This window comes from Sylvia atricapilla, chromosome Z (genome assembly GCF_009819655.1).
Source record: "Sylvia atricapilla isolate bSylAtr1 chromosome Z, bSylAtr1.pri, whole genome shotgun sequence".
Taxonomy (NCBI): Eukaryota; Metazoa; Chordata; class Aves; order Passeriformes; family Sylviidae; genus Sylvia; species Sylvia atricapilla.
Window position 1 is genome coordinate 51,134,270 of NC_089174.1, and position 17,715 is coordinate 51,151,984.

At 41.8% G+C, this 17,715-nt stretch overlaps 1 protein-coding gene across 1 annotated transcript in view; it reads right to left on the reverse strand.

Annotated features, from left to right (window-relative positions):
- The window catches only part of PALM2AKAP2 (PALM2 and AKAP2 fusion), a 272,229-nt gene that overhangs the window by 155,346 nt on the left and 99,168 nt on the right, over nt 1-17,715 (reverse strand). The window lies entirely within an intron of this gene.

Consider the following 17,715-nt stretch of genomic DNA (forward strand, 5'->3'; position numbering starts at 1 on the left):
AATGCTCAGCACTCTCATTTTTCTTGTCAAGACCTAGCTGAGACCACACACCTTAAGATAAGTTGATTATTATTTAGAATACACTTCTATAGAGTTTAGATTCTCCATTACTTTAACTCAAACCTCCTTTATTGACGTGATTTATGAAGATGCAGGAATATTCCCTCTTTCCCCCACTGTCCTCCTTTTATATATGCCACTCTCTTTGTTTTCTCACTTTTGGAAAAAAGAAAGAAAGATATATAAAATAAAGCAAGATTAACACATTTGGACAGGGCTAGTTACCTAAAACTTCCTTTGTCTACCAAAAGGTCTGTAGCTGCTTATGGCTTGCTGAACCATATTTCCATGAATGGGACATATCAGCATCACCCAGTATTTTCCTTACCCATGGCTGCTTGCTCCTGCCTTTTTGTCACCACTTTTGGTTACATATTGCAACCCAAGACAAATTAGTACAGATAGACTGAGAGTCTCCCAGGCACCATGTAATATGTAGAAAAATTGCAAGAAAAATACAGATCATTCATCAGAATGTACCTGTTACACAGCACAGGGGTCCTATACCAGACATCAGTATCCACAGATGGTTGCTATTTACATTGTTGCTAAATTTGTATCACACTAATTTGTGCTCTCCAGGCGTAACAGTTGAGGCACCTCTGCTGAGGTAACAGAAATACTCCAGGTAAGAATTTCTATGAGAACTGTTGTACATATTTTTGAGTAAACAGCTTGGGTACCAAAAGACCTCGCTGGAAAATTTGGACCTAGAGAATGCACCACTTATTTGGCAGTCTTTTTACATATTGTCTAGCAATGCAAAATTTTTAATCATGCAAGCTGAAGGTTGGTTTGCATGGTTTATATTTTAATGAGTTTCATTTAATCAGAATTTCTCAATTGTAAGGAGAAGTGCCTGCTTTTTTGATATCAGCATGTGAAAGAGTAATGTAAAATTAGTCTGAAAACTAATTGCCGTGGTATCACATCTATTTTGAGCAACATGTTGTATAATGGCTTAAACAGTAATAAAGCCATTCAAAGTGAGCATGTACACATACATATATACACAAAGACCTTACATTCGTCCTGTGTGACATCAAATAATGTCCTTTTCTTCTAGCCCACTTTATAAAGGATATGCCTTAGTTGTCATTTGACACCTGGCAAGGACACCCTGTAATTCCCTTGTTCCTTAGCAGACTTCTTAGCAGATTTTGGGCTGGCCTTTGAAAGATGGACACAACAATGAAGCCAATTACATAAACAACTCCAATATCTGAAGTGTTGTAGGGAAGAAAATTAAGGACAAAAATTATGAAAGAAAATGCAGATTCTGATGAGGAATAAGATAAAACAGACTGTTAGTATTTCTGCTTCCTTGGCCCAGTTTGCTACCTGATGACTGAGATTTACTTAACAGTTTCTGTAAGAAAATTGGGTCAGAAGGCCAGGGGTTGCTGCAGCATGGGCAAGGGGTTTTTTTTCAGTGATTGTATTAGCGTCCTATTTTTCCAAATACCACAGAAAAAAAATGGGAGATTTTGTGACTCAGACTGCTTGTCTGTCCTGTGGCTTTCTTAATGGATGGCTGCCATAAGCATCCAAGAATGGAAGAGGACTTTCAGGACGGGCTGTTTGTATAAGCTAGGAAGCTAAGTGACTTTCCTTCTTGTGTTAACAGTGCTGCCTTACTATGAGGAGGAAGGAACCACAAACAGCTGAGGGGATGCTGTGTTTTGGACAGCATTTTGCTGTCGTTTGGGAGACTCTGGTTCCTTGGTTAGTAAGACTACAGACTACTAGGATGATAAAGGCTGGAAACGACTTTGTGAGGTGTCTAGCCCAACCTCCTGCTCAAAGCAGGGTCAGCTATGATCAAGCCCTGATGATCATGGCTTCTTCCAGATGGGTCTTGAAATTCCTTAAATTTGGGCTGGAGAATATATTTTAAGGCTGCTTACAGGCCTTATCTTTTAGACACTGTAGCTATCAAGCCCTACGAAATTTAGACCAGAACCTTATAGTACTTCAGGGGAAGGATGTACCAGACTGATAAAGGAAGCCTGGTTTGTGTGTTTGGCAGTATTTTGAACTAATTACATGAGTGTGGACAAGGCAGCCAGTGCATCTTCTGAGAAGAAGGGTAGAAGAGGTAGAAACAGCAGGTAGAAGGGTACCAGAGGTAGAAATAGTACATGAATTCTCCTCAAGAGATGCAGAAATATGGACCACAGGAGCTGTCAGGTAGGATAGAATACCATAATTTAGGTGAAAAAACGGGGAGTTATGCAGGGAAATCTAAGACATGAAGAGGCAGACGGTGAGGTTTGGAACTGTGGTATGTGTATATGTGCATTACATTTAGCACTCTGTAAAACAGCTAACTTTGTGCTTGGATACAGGACTCTGCTTTGTGCTCCAGTCTGAAGGTATTGAATGCACTTCCTCAGGTGAAGGATTTCCTCTGTTTCTTCTGTTTCCCACATTAAGACGTTGAAGCCCACAAACCTGGCCTGTCATTTTCCTCTTTGCTTAAAAGCAGGGGCTGTTCTGGCCTGAGATGCCTTTCCTCCACCCCAGGAGGGACCCTGAGCATGGTCCTGCAGGGCATTCAGAGAATGAATGCAGACGCTGATGCTGAGCCACACTGGTTTGGAAACAGGAACATACAAATCCTAAGTCAGCAGAACTATGCCTGAAGAAAACAGCCCCTCTATCCAGCTAATTAACTCTGGCAGACAGACTTCTAGAGATACTTATATTTGGCTATGCAGTGTTTTGTTTCTTAGGGTAGGAGAGTAACAACATTATAAACAGGGAGAACAGATGCAGGTTTATGGACTAGTTTCTTTAGCCTGTACTAAGTATACATTCTGGGTTGTACCTGAAAAATACTCATGCAATTTCTGCAGTGAAAACAGAAATGTAATAAAAATTATGTCTGCAGCATATACACAGGCATGTTAGTGGAAAAAAAGAACATTCATCAAGACTAATATGGAAAGTATACAAGTATTCAGAACTTAGGAGAAAAACAGGAAAGACCTAATCACAGTAAACACTTGAAGGGGAAAGGTGACGGATGCATATGTAGGGTGGGGGATGGTTCAACTTTAACTGATTATTTTGCTATTTCTTGACTGATGTCATAAATCATATTATATAAAAGCCATAAATAAGACAGTAATTAGTATCAGGTCTCTCAGAGCTGAACATCCTGAGGTGATACAGCTGGTATTAAAACGGCAGAGTCACAAGTAGAACACTGCAAGGAACCCCTGATATTTACTGAACAGAAAATTAAACACCAAGTTTAGGGATAATTGTTCTTGCCTGAAGGGATGAAATTGATCTCTGCACAAACTCTATGCCTGTCTCAAGGATTTTACCTTCAGGTAGATTTTAACCTTCCAGCAAAACCAGAAACTGAAACTTTACATGTAAGGTTTACCCTCCTGGAAGTACAGAGCCTTCTACAAAAGTGCACTGGCAAAAGTACTTCACTCTATGGGCCTCTCATTCCCAATTCTTTTTGGGGCAGCAGGGTACCTGTTAGCTCACCTAGGTTCAGAATAACGTTGGAAAATGAACTTGCAAGGGCAAAGGGTGCCTCTGAAAGACATGTAAGTATTTTAAACCAGCATATTTGGTTCCCAATCCAGCACTTTAGCCCTTGACAAACTTCCTATTACCTGTATCAACTGTCAAGCACCAGCAACCTGTCTATATGACAACATGTCTATGAAACTGGAGCCGAAATCTACACGCTACAGCTGTGAACAGTACCCTTTGTCTGCTGTAGGGGAGGGGGAAATCACTCAGTAATCTTTAGTTTAGTTTTAGCATTGGCTTAGTTTTCTTAGCCAACAGCAGCAGCTGTTGCTGAAGCCAGTGGGACCATTTGTGGATGTCACTCTGTATCAATACACAGCCAGTGATGATGGCAAAAAACCTGCTTGATTTCAGGTCTGTTGCAGGCTGAAATGGGAATTCAGAGTTGAGTAATTCAGCGCCTCTTAGATTAGTGCTTTTGCAGTGCTTATCCTTCTCTGAACAGCTCACCTTCAAAGAGGAAAGTTGGCAGAGGCACATCTTATGATTTTGAACAGGCTGCTGTTTAAAGAGTCCAGTTGAAGTTCAAGAGCAGTAAACTTAATTAACATCTTTGAAAAGGCAAAACCTCCATGACTTGAAAAACTGGAAATCCCTCATTGCCAACCAGTGCTTGGATATGAGAATCGGGCATGATGCTTGAATGAGTTGTTCTGGTAGTCCATATCCATCTTGCTGAATACATGAGAAGGGAAACAATTCCCTCCACCCAGAAAAAGTTGCATCTCAGTACCACCTGAGGAACTTGAGAAGTAAAACTCCACACTTCACTTTGCTATCTGAAATAAATGTGTATACATACATAAACCGACAGAGCATTATAATGATATTCTGTATCTACCTGGTGTAGGATGAGGTTAATCCCTGCTGGAGAAACAAAGGCTACCAAGTCAAGCATTGGCCACTGGACTTCTTGAGCTAAGCATGACGAAGGTAGAAAACACAACAACCATTACATTAACTACTACAATGTTGCCTACTCTGGATATAGAAGACTTAATGTAAGGCAAATTCTTTGACTTGGAATTGAAGAAATTATACAATTGAGTTCCTTTCCTTGCCAGATCAACAATGTTTGCATATTAAGTTTTGCCTATCAGGTTTGCCTGATACAGCATTAAATCTCCCAAATTCAGGAGCTTTCAGCACTCAGGTGTGACTCTTCCTCAAACTGAAACCACTTTTTCATGGGCTGTTTTTTCTCTTCTTATGATGTTACCTCAGCCTAGTATGATTTCCTCTTATCACCACAACACAAAACTTTTGCCTTTATGGCACTTTATGCCCACACCTGCTTTTGGACTATTACCAGTGTAAATCTTTCTAAACCCAGTTCTTCCAGAATTCTTCAAATGGGAGATGTCTCCAGCCTGGGTGAGATAGCAACCTTAAAAACTTCCCACTGACTCAGGAGATGGCAGATCACTAACTGGAAATCAGTGAATCACTATGCCTTGGATGCCTGCCCTTAGAGCAGAGGAGTACATGGCTTGACCCCCCTTTGGGAACGGAGGGGAAAAGAAGTTTAAAAAAAGACCTGTTCTGAACCCAGTCCAATGGCCAGTGATCAAAGAGGTGAAAGAGCAAAGTCTACTTATTTTCTCTGTGTGATGATAACAGAGTGTTTGGATCATAAAGCTTCTGTTTGTGCTTCTGACCAGGCTCCAGATAGAATCTGTCAGATCTGATCGAGTCCCTATTCAGTCAATTAAAACATCCTGATAGCTTAACCTGCCCTGGTAGCATCTGGCCTCTGAATCATCCAGCCTTCAGACCACCTGTGTTTAAAAGAAGAGGCACAAATATTCTGGTTTCTTGGCCCAGACAGGTAAGATGAAAATGGTTATTTAGGCACTTCCTGAGAAGCTGTGTTTTCTCTCTCCTCTTTACCATTACTCCCATTTTCACCTTCCCTCCCAGGTCAAGGCCTCCTGCCTCTGGATCTTCACAGGCCAGTGTCCAAAATATTAAGGCAAATGAAGTAAGAGTCAGAACTGATATAAAATGATTGGCCTGCACAGAGCCAGACATACAGATCTTTGTCTCTGGACAGACAGGTCCAGGACTCCCAGGACTTACACTGTGAGTACAGGGGTGCATCATCTGTGGTTCATTGTTTGATATTCACTGGGATGGCAGGAGAAGGGCAAGGAAGATAGAATAGTCATCTGAGAGAGGATATGTGCTGTACTTTGCAACTGAAAGGTGAAAGTACGACGACTCAGGAAAGACACTGAATGCTGCAGAAACTTGTTTGCTTTCCCACGGCTCCAAGTAAAATTGGCAGGATGACCAACAGGACAGATATCCAGGAATGTCTCTGGACACACAGGAGTGTAAGGGACAAATGTAACAGCGTGGCTTTTGGTCATAAAATCCTCTTGTGTTGAAGACATGGTCCAGGTGAAGGAGGGTTGTAAGTGCAATTTTCCCCAGAACAAAGTTGCTGTACACAGCAGCACACACCAAGAGACTTGAAAAGCAACACAGGTGTGGTGGCCAGCCCTGTGAAAAACAGCTTGTTGGCTTGTTGCAGTTATGCACATGAAATTCATTTAGGTTTAGCAACTGATGCCAGCAGTTCAGCTGTACAGTGGATTGTGTTATTTATATCTTGGGAGAGATCCAAGAAATAGAGGCAGAGCAATTGGGGGATGATGGCTGAGTGCTCATTCTTCCATTGTGCAGCAGTGCTGGCTGCTGCAGTTACCCAAGATTAGTGCAGATGTATAACCAAAATGAATACATGACCTTATACAGTATCCACTCTGCAAGCTGCCAAGGAATATGTTTTTCTGCAATTCCTGTACATGCTGATATACTGGAGATGCATATTGAGTTACCTAGAAGCATTTACAGGAAAGGCAAGAGGCCTGGAAAATCTCCATCACCTTTTTAAGTGAAGAAACTAAATAGGAAAACAAACCTAGAAGTATTTTCTCTGAAGAGATTTCAGCCTCCCATGTACATACTGGAAATATGCATTTTGTCTCTGATTTACAGTGTCAGATGGGAAGTGAGCTGCTAAGGCCCATGGGGTGCTCAGGACAGAACACAAGCAAGGCAAAGATGCCCTGCAGAAAAAAACTGAGGGTACTGGTCAACAACCATACGAACATGAGCCAATGATGTGCCCAGACAGCCAAGACTGCTAATAGCATCCTGACCTGTATCAATAATAACATGATCAGCGGGCCCAGGGCAGTGAATAAACCCCCTGTTCTTGGCACTGGTGAGGCCACACCTCAAGTCCTGTGTTGAGTTTTGAGCCCCACTCCAAGAAAGGCATTGAGTTCCTGGAGCATGTCCAGAGAAGGGCAACAAAGTTGGAGAAGAGTCTAGAAGGAGGGTCAGGGGAGATCTCACTGCTCTATACAACTACCTGAAAGGATGTTATTGTGGAGATCAGTCTCTTCTCCCAGGTAACAAGTGACAAGGAAAAAGAAAATGTTCTCATATTGTGCCAGAAGATGTTTAGATTGGATATAAAGGAAAAAATTCTTCACTGAAAGGGCTGCCATGCATTGGAACAGGCTAACTGCAGAAGTGGTGCAAGCACTGTCCCTGGAAGAGTTAAAGACGTAATGTGGTGCTTAGGGACATTCTTCTAAAGGGGCTAGAAATGCCATAGAATTCTGCAAGCTCAGAGTGCAGGCAGTTGAAAGGCAAAACACATAAGAGACTGGTTTTAAAGGTAACATTGTTAGCTAGGGCAGAGAGGGCATGTTGTTTTCTGTCTGGACCTCAGGTCTCTGCAGCTTTTTCCTCAACTATCTATTTTGTCTGCCTGTGAGACCTGAAGAGGTGCTCCCTGTGCTCCCATCCGCTCTTTGCAGGCAGCTGATGAGGGTCACAGATGACAATTCCTGCAGAGAGCCATGCCTCTCAGCCACCCATGGGCTGCTGCAGTGAAGGGCACGGGCAAAGGGCAAAAGAGTAGTGCCTGGCAGAATTCAAGAGCACACCTAAAGTGAAAGACAGATTTTTTCCTGCTACAGGCTCTTTGCCTTTCTGCCTCCTCTTCCCTTTCTCCCTTTTCTTTACCTTATTTTCGTCCTTAAATTTCTACAGAGGTTATTTCCACTAAGGCTTCTGCTGAGTCTTTTTTTTTTTTTTATATTTAGACAAAGCACTGGCTCGATCCAAAGTAAGTTCTCTATTACTGGGAACCAGTACTTCACTCCTAGCACAATTCCCATTTGGGCTATTTGGAATCTCTTCCTGCCCCCACCATGTTTAATGTTTAGTAGTATAGAAGCACATACAAGTGAGTCTTTCATATGGCAATGAAAAGATGTTGCAGTTATTAACTAGAAAAACAGTGTTGACAAAAATAACAATCATGGGTGACAGCTATCTATTCTTATCCTTGCTGTAGCCTCCAGCAATAATAAATGAAGGCCTCCATTCCCCCATCTTGATCCAATACATTTTGCCAATCTTATAGAGCCCAGCTGTACATCAGTCCATGCTTATCCCTAGTAGATATCTTAGATGGTATTATTAATTATATTCACTTTACATATGAGATTTCCATCATTTTGGTTTGACTTTACTCATATTTGCTTCTAAGAACTGCATGGACTTTGTAGCAGACTTCTGGTGTAAACAAGGGTTTTGCTTCCTATTATGGTGACTTAAAAGATCTGTCTCAAGGAAAATGGTGCTTACAAGCTTACTCCTTGGTGCAAAAAGCATTGCCCACTCTCCAGCATTCTGATCTGAGGTACACCATGTGATTGACTGAATTTAGTCTGAGAATAGTACTAAAAATGAAAATGAGCCCCAGAAAATTCAGGCTGAAAACATGAAAACCCAATCAAAATTTTATAATGGTAGGATTGTTCTGTTGTCCTGTGGCTATTAAAGCACAACTACAATAAAAAGCTGCAACTGACAGGGATCCCATGTGCCTCCCTTTGATGTTTTTTGAAAATACTTTTCCTTGCCTTCTTTGTTGCACTTTAGTCACAACTGCTTGAACTTGTAAATGCTCTCAGTACTCCTTGACAAAGGAACTAGCCAGTACATGCAGCTGACAGTTAGTATGCATCAGGCACTGAACTTTATTAGGTCCCTTTAAAAATTCCCTACATTACATGACCCTCAAAAATACAAAGATCCATTCCCCTGTGCTGCTTGCCAATAGGGACAGAAAAAGAGCAGCAGGGCAGGAAGGGGAACACCCAGTAGGAGCTGTAACTTGTTTTGTTTGTTTCTTGATACAAACAGTTTCATGGATGTGAGCTTTGCAAATCTGTTCTCTGATGTCATCCACTTACAGGAACTCACAGTTCATTTTTCCAGGGTAAAGCATGATGCGAGGCAAGGAACATGCCCCACAGGAATAGGTAGACTTTATACTGGGAGCAGTGAGGAATGCACCAAGCTGCTGCCACCCTGGGAATGATGACTGCAGAGTCCTGATCCTGCTTCATCCATCTGATCTACCTTAGCATTTTTACGTTGTGTTTGTTCATTTATTTGTGCTGGACATCAAACATTCCCATGTCCCAGACAGCCCTGGAACAAATGTGGCTTCACTGGGGAAAGGTTTTTGCCCTGGTGGGGTAGATCCAAGGTTATCCAAAGTGCTCCTGCTGAGGCAAATCAAGCCAATCAGGAAGCCCCCAGAAAGTTGAGCTCTGTTCGGTTTGTTGTTTCCACCCTTAGACATTTCCTGGTATTGTTCTTGTAATTTTCTTTGAGTGTTCACTGGGCTGGTGGGTGGTGCTGCTACTACCAGCAGGGGAGGCCTCCGATCCCCTTGGGCTCATGGAGAGCTCTGTGCCATTCCTTTCACAGACTCCCAGCACTAATTTCTGGCATAGCATTTAGGGAAGATGGTAACTACAGTGGTAGCTGCATCTCAGTGTGAAAAGCACAGTCCTTTTCCCATTGGCTGTTCTCAGCTGGACAAGAATGAAATCATACCATAAAATGATGAATGAATTCCTGCTCAAGACATCGCTTACCACCCCTGGTGAAGGTGGGTGAGTAGGTGGAAGCAGCAAGCCCACAGCATCCTGGGATCTATAGAGAGAGCTGTGGAAATACTGACTATAAGCTAAATATTAATGGCTCTAGTTTTATCTCTGCCACCCAGAGTCTGGCTTTCAGTTTCCAAAGGTACAGGATTTCATCTACAATGATCTAACCCCACCACACCACTAGAGGACCAGAGGAGTTATAACTATCCAGGCCTTCCAGACACAATGTCTGTATCTCATTTTTTAACTCTCTGAATTTCATGATTAATTTTTTTCATTTCATCAGATGCGTCTCACAAGTATTTACCTGCAAAGTGAAGGATAAAAGACCTGGATGCTGCACTCCTTTGCACTCCTTTGGGTACTGTTTCGGTCTTAACTGGAAATCACAGCATACCAGTTTCTAGACTCCCCCCGCCCCCCTCCGGCTGCTCAGGTAATCATGAGCATATCTTTGGATTTCATGTACACTGTAAGACAACTTTCTGTGCTGTGGAGAAATTGTAAGATTGAGTTTGTCCTTGGACAGCATCTATTATTCTGCAGCTAGATCCCCAGGACTGTGATGTAACTGCTGAACTGTAGTAGTGAATAGAGCCAGCTACAGAGCTGTGTGAATGAAGAAATGAGAAGGAAAATCTTTGATATTACTTGAGGCTCCCTTTTTCAGCCCTTTGCTCCACATTATCTAACATCAGCCAGACCTGAGTCATTGCTATCTGAAACTTCACAGTGCAGGAGCTCAAATTACAATATTAAAAAAAAAAAAAAAAAAAGGAGAGCATGCTTAATAATGTGACAATGCCTTTCTAGTCTCCCTTACTGGCTCATGAAAACTTGGAATGAAGTACAGTTTTAACAGTGGAATGCTGAAAAGTTTGCCTTGACTTTGTGCTGCATGTTTGTGGTAGGAGTCAGCTGACGACTTCCTGCCTGCGTGGGTCTCAGAGGGGTGAAATTCTTGACCCCAGACTTCCCAAGAGCTGCAGAGCTTCAGAATCAGGATAATGTAGACATCTGGGCTGATTTGGATCAGTGGTGCAAAAAGCAGCTAGTAGATAATCTGTAGAATAGGATTGGTTTAAAAAGGGTTATAAATCTTTCTTTTTAACAGAACCTCTAAAATTGTGCCAGGGTTCATGTTTTGATGGCTGACTTCAAGCTGATCATAGCAGAAAGGTGGCACAAGACTGCATTTCTAAGGAGAAATATCAAAGAGGAGAACCTCAAAGCACCTAGCAGTGTGGTAACCCCTACTTTCTAATAGAATTACTTTGCAGTCAGTTTCTACAGCAAGCTGAAGAAAGCCAATGATGAGGCTGATGAGCCTGGCTGTGATCTGAGGGCTAGCTGGTCATGAGAAGCTGGTTCAGCTCCTGTGGTTTCAGTGCATCCCAGGACCATGACAAAGCTCCCTCACGCAGGTCTCCTTGACTGTGCAAACCATCTCTATGCCTGGAATGGTGGTATTGGGGGATGGGATAGCAAGGGGAGTTGTTCCATGTCACGTCTCTGGAAATTTCTGCTATGTAACTTGAGAAAAAAGGCAAAAGTTTTGCAGGAATTTCCTGAAGTCTAAGTGGTCAATTTTGTCTGCTTTTGAGTTTTGCAGTCTTCCTACTGCTCAGGGGCCCTGGACGGGAGAAAACCCCTGCTGAGTTTTGGAAAAACCATGAACATACTTGGTCTTACTTGTACAATTGATCACCTTGTCTCTTTTCTGTGCCTACTATGTTTTTATGTTGGTATTTGAACAAGGCACTCAAATAAAGTGCTTGTAAGAGTAGGTAATAATAAATGTGAGACCGTTGCAAAAGTCTGCTGGAGTTTACAGCACTGACAGATCATTTTAATTTGCTTTGTCTAAAACATGAGATCAAGGGCAAAGAATTCACAGACGTCCATAGTATTGGGAAGGCTGGGGCCCATTTCCCAGTTTACTTCATGTGGGCAAGTGTGCACACCTCAGGACACGGGAACTTAAGAAATTACTAGTCAATTGCAGGTTTCAGAAGATGTCTGTAGATGGCATAGGAGATGTATAAAATCAGCTTAAAAGGGGTAAAAGTGCTCTTGAAAATGGGATGCAGGTACTTTTGAAAGCTTGCCTCCTGTGATAACCATGCCAGTTGGTGTATAGTTATGAACACTTTTCCAGCTTTATTGTTTGACAGGTCTTCATCTATGAACATTTATAGTTGAAGTGATCAGGCAGTGGATGAAAGAGCAGTACTCAAAGTCTTGAATTTAAACAAGAGAGATAAACAGGTATCAAACTGTAGGTGTGTATGTAGTTGCAGTGCTTAGAATAACAAATACTTGGATGTAAGCACATCCTGAAGTATATCTCTAACTCAAAACTTAAAGGGTAATCACATTAACATGACAGCTCAAAATTAGGAAAATTGTCCCAATGCTTTGGAACGAACAGACTGAAAACAAAATCAAAATAAAGGCCTTATTTGAAATACGGCATAAAACCTGAGAACAACAACAATATTCCAGGTGCTGAAACGCACCTGCATTATGACTACCACCAGACAAGGGCAGCTGGAAGTGCAGGCTGTCAAGATGAGAGGCCAAAGGGCTGGCTGGTTTGTCACTAAGTGCCAGATGGACACCACCAGCCGTGTAAATGATTTCTCCCTCATTTATAATAGGCATCAGTTGTGGCTGAGCTCCCTGGCTCTACCTGCTGTTCTCAGGTCTGCTGTTGGCAGCTGCATTGGTATACACCCTGCAGGCAGCATGCAAACTCCTGTCAGCACGACTGTCCCTGAAGAAGCTGTGGGTTTTGTGATCATGCCCTCCACTAACAAATTTTGCCTCATTCGTAGTGTGAAACATCCATGTCACCATTTAATTCCACCCTTCTTTACTTTTATTTTTCCCCACTTCTCCTTTTCCTGCCAGCTGTTGTGATCAGTCACAAAGAGACATTTTCTGATATTGGTACAGGACTGCTGATATTTTTCACCTTATGCTGTTTTAATACTGGTAAATAGGACCACGTAAAGATGCCACTTTGTGCCTAAAACAACAGTGCCTTTAAGCATCTCTGGCCGGTCCCCTGTGATCCAAATCCACATTGAGTGATCTTGTGGCCTTTTGACTAAAGAACTGTTCTGGTCTCTGCTCACCACCCCTTTGTGTGCCTCCTCCTATGTGTTTGGGACTTACAGCATCAAGATCAAGAAATCCTCTTATAGAAAGTCTTCCTGCATTTGCATACTTCTGCCCTCTTCACTGATAAGTTGTCTTTGGGAAGTACTAGAGTCTTGAGGCCAAGAAGTCCTCAAAAAAACTGCTGGGAAACAAGTGAATTACTTTATGCTGAATACAAAAAAGTCTGCACAGACTGTTTTGTAGAAGGCACAACCCCCAGTTTAGAAGGTGAAACTGGAGCTGCCTGATTCAGGCTACTATTAGATAGCTTGACATTTGAACCTAAAAGGACAGGAGAATGTACTTGTCCTTATGTAGGTGTTTGTTCCAAAGAGCTCAGTGATGTTACAGAGGATGGCTCCTGCCCAGCCCTGCAGCACAAGCACAGCTCCCACCATCATTCTGCGCATGACTGTCTCAGGTGGGTGTCATTGAGACAGAAAGTAGAAACTGTTTTCAAAGGCACCAAGCAGACTGCCTCACCACTGTTTTCTTGGTGTTAGAGTCTGCCAGGAAAGAAAGCAAGAGGGGTCCTACTGTTTTTGAACAGGTCAATACAATTGAAAACATCAAAATATCAAACATTAAGTAGAAAAAAGATGCAGGACAAAGGTTGAGAATAGTTTTTGCCAAAAGCACACCAGCAAAAGTTGGGAAGAGCTATGTTCAGTTTATCACATCAATGCACATGATGTAGGTAATCATGGATAGGTCATTTCCAGCCAACCTCTCAGCCAAGAACCAGCAGATGAATATGGTCACTAAATATCCCAGTGAAAGTGGCTGAAGCTGTGTTTTACCCCACATTTGAAGAGGGCTCTGGTGGGCTGTAGTCCATTATTCTGGCTCATCTAAAACACAGTAAGGTGATGCACTCTGCTAATCTGACTGTGAGTTTGAGCCCTTCTTTTCTTTCTGTTTCCAGCTCCCACCAGTGAAATCAGTACTGTGGTAAATACTTGCTTGGTAAGTAGGGCTCTCAAAAGCTGTGGTCAAGGAAACCAAGAGAATACTGCAAATAAATGCAATGTTTTCCTACAGGATACTAAATATCCAATGCCTTTTGCACAGCTATTTATCTTTTTGCATTTCCCCTTAGACCTCCCTCATGCTCTTCCCACAACAAAACTTTGTGGAGTCACACATCACAGTGTAGAAAATGCTTGTTTAGCATTTTTTCCCTAATATGTATAATATTATTGTATGTATTAGGGAAACATATACTCAACAAACCTTGGGACAGATGTGCTAAATAACATCCATGGATCCAAGGAGCATTGCAGAAAGACACCAAATTCTAAACTTAATGATTGTGCTCTTGCACTACCTTGTTCTATTATGATATATTATTATTATGGAAGTCACATACTAGCTTTCTTTTCTGATTCCCATTCCTGCTGATTATTGGAAATCGCTCCAGAAACTGACTACCATGGCCCAGGAGACAGAAAAAGGTCAACCACAGCAGCAAAGAATCAAGAAGAGGGATCCAGGCCCAGATAGCAAAAGAAAAAAAAAAAAAAAAAAAAAAAAAAAAAAAAAAAAAAAAAAAAAAAAGGGAAAATAATAATTAAAAGTCCCTACCACTGCATGCATAAACAGAATGTATAAGGGGGGACTGCTGGAGAAAAAGCTTCTCTGAAGTGTATGAGGCCATCTAGTGACCTCAGACATTGTAACAGCTCATTTTTTTCCATGGCATTTTGTCCTTGTCCCTAACAGGACACTTCTCATGCCGGCTGCCAGCCAAATATGCACATAGATACTTCTACAGCACTCTTCACTGCAAGGTGAAAGGACATAAACCTCTGCAGTAGAGGAGAGAGCAAAAACAGACATAGTTGGTATCAGGGAGCTTGGCATGCTAGATTTTTATGAGAAGTCAGAAATCCAGTTACACTACAAGCGGAAGGGCAGTGTGATGTGCAACTTTTCACTGAATCCTGTCCTCAGCTGCACAGTTGGGGATGGCAAGGGGAACTGCTCAGCCGGAGGGCCCTGCAGCAACTGGGGTGGTGAGAAAACCTTGTCAGGAGCCGTGAGATATAGGCTGCTCAGTATTATGTGGTGTCTTCCCTGACAAAAAACTGCTGAGAGGCAAGGAAATGGGAATGTGATGTGTTAAAATAATTTCAAGTTCTCAAAGAACTGATGGTTGTATTTTATACAATACTGCACTGGCAGTCCTGGAAGGGAAACTGCTGCAATGCAAAGCAGTTCTACCAAGTCGTGTCCCGGTGCTTTGCCTCTGAGCAGACCAGAGTGGCCGCCTGGGGATGAACACATGACCAGCTGCATCTCCATTCACTCCTCTTCATCTCACATGAGGCTGCCAGGTTATGAGAGCAACGATAGATTTCAGGGATTTTTTTATAGCTTTTTGTGGCTGCTCAGTGAGCCCTTGAAAATATCTGAACCTACATCTGACTCCAAAACCCACATACCACACTGTCCTGGTATAAACTATGATTGCTCAACCCAGTGTACAATGCTGTAGAATGTGAGCACAGGATGGTACTTCAACATTTCAGGTGCCAGCATGTGATTCCTACCTCTGCAGTGACTTTTTCCTCTTTTAGCATTGCCATAGCTATAAATGTTTGAAGCAAGTTTGTCTTGTTGCATTAGAAGTACCTCAGAAAACTGGAAGGCAAATATTGGAAGATCCTCACATAGTAAACATTAGTTTAATCTCATGAAATGCTGGGAGCCAGGTGAGCACATGGTCCACTAGTTTTTCTGTCTTCAGGTGACTGAATACATTCACTTTCTCACCCCTTGAAAAATTATTTCACCCGCTTGGACCTTTCTCAATGGAGAACTCTTCATGTTCACTAGTCTGTCTCTGGAACAGCTATAAATCTGGAGCTTGGTAATTGTAATAATGACAAACTGTTCCACATTCTCCTGAATTGTCACTGAAGCCTTGATCTGCAAATTTTAGGACACCAAATTAGTTTTAAGTGTGAAATTATTAGTCCCAGTGCAAATAAGCATGCACAGCTGGAAATCTTTGATATTTCAATAAGTTTGCATGTGTCTACAGAGGCTGTAGACAGGAGAAACTGCTTTGTAGCAGTGCTGCCCGCTAAACATAGTAGCACCATTGCTAGTAACAGATCCCAAGCTTTGTAATAGCTTTGCAAAGACTTTAGGACTTGTCACAGTCCCTCTGTACATGCCCCCTTTGTCTTCTGCACATGTCTTTATAATTGTATGGTGTACCTATGGTCTACAGACAGCAGTGCCAACCAGTTTGTTCTGTGGAAGGAAGTGCATATGAACCCACTGTAGTCATTCTATGCAGAGGAAGATGAGCTTGATGCCACTGCTGAAGCCTAGAAAGAGAGATATAGGGTACTGTGAGAAGGAGGATGGGGCAGGATGATGAGACGGGCAATGAGCGAGTTCACAGCAGTCAGATAAAGAACTAGAGCTGGACAAAGCAGCTCTAGGAGCAACAAGAAAAGCAAAGAACAAGTATCAAAAGAAGCACAGCTAGCAGGTTAGGGGAGGCAACTCTGCCCCTTCACACCTGAGCACTGCATCCAGCTCTGTGGGCTACAGCTTCAGAAGGATGTGCACCTGCTAGAGCAAGTCCAGTGGAGGGTCATGAAAATCATCAATGGGTTGGAACATCATTCCTATGAGGAAAAGCTGAGAGGGCTATGGTTGTTCAGCCTGGAAAAGAGAAGGCTCTCAGTAGACCTTGCCTTCTAGTTCCTCAAGGAGGTTTGTAAGAAGGATGGGGACAGACTTTTTTTAAGTCAGGCTCATATCCATAGGACAGGGGGAAAGCTAAAAGAGGACAGATTTAATATAGATATAAGGAAGAATTTCTTTTTTTAATGGTATGGATAGAGAGAAACTGGAATAGATTTCCAAAGGAATCTGTGGATGTGTCATCATTCTAAATGTTCAAAGTCAGATTGGGTGGAGCTCTGAGCAACCTGACCTAAGTTGAAGAACTCACTGCTTATTGTAGGAGGTTTTGGACTGGATGACTTCTAAAGGTCCCTTTCAACCCAAAGTATTCTGCACTTCCACGATTCTATCTAACATATGTAATACATATATAGCAGATTTGACATGGAATTACAGAATCATGAAGAAAGACTAAGGTGTAAAGGGTGTTAGAAAAAAAAATTGCTTCAAGTGGACTCCAAATTGAGAAGTAAACCACCAACATCTACATCACATTCCCCTTGGAAGAGGGAAGAAACCCTCACAATCAGAATAATATTTACCTTGATGAAGAGTTTGAGATGCTGATGACTTGACATATATTTTAATTGTGTCTGGGATGGATCCAGAGATGTTGTGGAAGAATAACTCTAAGAACAGAAAAAGGGGCAGGTGCTAGGAAGCATAACAGTTGTAACTATTACTCTGCAGACTTTTTATGCAATACTGTTCCTTTTCCTCCTCCTATAATATTTTGACTGATATTAAAAACAAATCAGTAATTAGATTGCTAAGATTTTGTTTACCTTAACAACAAAGTTTTGGCTTTGCATAAAAAGTCTGCTTATTTTTCATCCTGAAAATTTATTGAGTCCAAGTTCATCACATTGTAGATGGAATATAGATGCCTAGCTATTTCCCAGCTCCGTGCTTTGTGCACTAGACTGTCTTTCCTGTATTATATATATTTTTTGTTTAGTTTTGGTTTTGTTTTCCTTTTCTTTGATCAGATAGACTTTGGTTAGCATATTTTGAAGAATCTATTTGCAAGGACTAATTTCTCTACAGCTAATTTAAGGACAGAAGTAATTTTCTAGGCCCCAGACTTTTTAAATATTCCCAAATACTGTAACAATACAACAGCATGTGTGAGTTTAATGTTACTGAATGTGGAAGCACACATTAGGGTGTCCATATTTTTCTGTCTGTTGAATTCAGCAGATGATTTTGCTGTAGCATTTTTCATATTATGGAAAAA